Here is a 2,500-nt window from a genome sequence, read left to right as displayed (position 1 = left end):
AATTTTAAATCGGTAAACGGCTAGGAGTTGCTCAGTAGCTTTTTGCGCAACGTGGCAAAAGTATTCGAGTTCAGATTTCTAGGACGTAGCGTATTTTTCAATCATAATAAACCGAATCAAACATAACAATGATGAAACTTACACCATGTCCCAAGGTTGTGCACAAAACGTAACGATAAAGTGCTGGCGAAGTTAGAGGTGCACCAAAATTGTGTACCGATCAGGGAAAGTACTCTACGTTCCTATGATTTGGGTGAAAAGTGTTATTTAACTGCTGGTTAGAATAGACAGTTGCTTATCATACACATCGCAAACGAACACCCCTTAGTGAGCATTAGCAAAAGTCAATTGCACAAAGCAAATGCAATACAAACTGATCAAGTACATTAAAGAACGCTACGTAGCAGGACTTCTTTCCAAGAATGGTGTCCGCAACGGGAGGGCAAGCGTCCTTCCCAGGTTTTCCTAGTAAACCTTGTATGGTAAACATACCCAAGCGTGTCTGTAAGCACGCAACGAAAGTCACGAACGGGCACATACCTAGGGAATGTACTCTACGTACTTGGACTTTTGTCCAAGAATGGTGTCCGCGACGGTCGGGCACTGCGACGCAATAACCAAATCCTAGGATTGTAACTTTAGTGTGCACAAACATAAACATTAACGCGTTCGCTCGGGCTGCGCCGTCCGTGTTGAACACAAATGTGGGTGATTATATGCGTGGAGGGACAAAAACATACGAGGAGGAGACAGTTTTCTGCACGATGTGCACAGAGCTCATTTCGTCGTCCCGGGCGAATGGAAAAACACAAACATCGCGAGTATCGTTCTAGGTTTCTGTCTATAAAAGGGCAGGCCAAAAGGTGACCGGTTGAGATAAGCATTTTAAGCATACAAACACTTTATTGGAACTTTTGATACAAAAACAAGGTACGTACATGTAGGTTGTACCAACATGGACATCTATGAACGCGTACGCTCGGGCTGCGCCCTCCGTCTTGTACTTTCCCTGATCGGTACACAGTTTTGGTGCACTGCTATTCCGACCGGCAACTTGTACCAACATATACATCCATGAACGCGTACGTAGTGTACTTTCCCTGATCGGTACACACTGTTGGTGCACGGCATAAGAAAAGAGCTAAAATGGTCAAACTCAATCCATTTCAACAATAGATAGTCGATAGTAGCTGTGCCGATGAAGTAGGGCACGATGCAAGTTAATGTTGTTTAATGAATAACATGTCCGCCATACATTTCAGTACAAAATTGCTCGGTCAGACCTACAAAGTGCTATATCTCGAATACGAGGCGTCGGACTGGGGGTTGTAGAACAATTTTAAGTTCGTCTAATGATTCTACATCCGATTCTGGATAGCGGTTTTTGACCACTTTTCAATATTTTGTGACACCCCGAACCTAGGGGCAGCTCCTAGCTTTTTCAAAAATGTGCACCGATCGGGCCGGAGAGCTCGTGTGGCTCAAAACATGTTTTTCGCTAAAACACCTCAAAACGTGTCGAGAACGCACCCTAGCTCTTGTTTTTCAAAAGTTATGGCCATTTAAAGTGAGGTGGTTTTTGCTTCAAAATAGCTATTTTACCCGTCCCTATGGCCATGCTTTAAATTTTCACGAAAATGCCAGGTCAGACCTAGGGCGGGCCATATCTTGAATACTAAACGTCGCAGACATTGGTCGTAGAACAATTTTAAGTTCGTCTAATGATTCTACATCCGATTCTGGATAGCGGTTTTTGACCACTTTTCAATATTTTGTGACACCCCGAACCTAGGGGCAGCTCCTAGCTTTTTCAAAATGTGCACCGAACGGGCCGGAGAGCTCGTGTGGCTCAAAACATGTTTTTCGCTAAAACACCTCAAAACGTGTCGAGAACGCACCCTAGCTCTTGTTTTTCAAAAGTTATGGCCATTTAAAGTGAGGTGGTTTTGCTTCAAAATAGCTATTTTACCCGTCCCTATGGCCATGCTTTAAATTTTCACGAAAATGCCAGGTCAGACCTAGGGCGGGCCATATCTTGAATACTAAACGTCGCAGACATTGGTCGTAGAACAATTTTAAGTTCGTCTAATGATTCTACATCCGATTCTGGATAGCGGTTTTTGACCACTTTTCAATATTTTGTGACACCCCGAACCTAGGGGCAGCTCCTAGCTTTTTTCAAAAATGTGCACCGAGCGGGCCGGAGAGCTCGTGTGGCTCAAAACATGTTTTTCGCTAAAACCCCTCAAAACGTGTAAGGAACGCACCCTAGATGATAAAAGTGCAATCAGAATGTCAATCGACAACTTTGTTGGGGGTACCATTTTACTCTACGGGCCAGTAGCTTAGGCGCGCCAACAGCGCTTTCCTTTCGGGTTCCCATTTTTGCCCTCCTGGGATTATGATCATTTGCTCATTGCCTACTATAGGGAGGGTACCTTGCTACGAGGTCAAACATGAAGATTGCACCAAATCGTAGTTTTTACCTCTATTTAGTCGT

Source organism: Anopheles arabiensis (assembly GCF_016920715.1).
Source record: "Anopheles arabiensis isolate DONGOLA chromosome X unlocalized genomic scaffold, AaraD3 X_pericentromeric_contig0028, whole genome shotgun sequence".
Lineage (NCBI taxonomy): Eukaryota > Metazoa > Arthropoda > Insecta > Diptera > Culicidae > Anopheles > Anopheles arabiensis.
The sequence above is the reverse complement of the archived record's forward strand: the minus strand, read 5'-3'. Positions refer to the sequence as shown.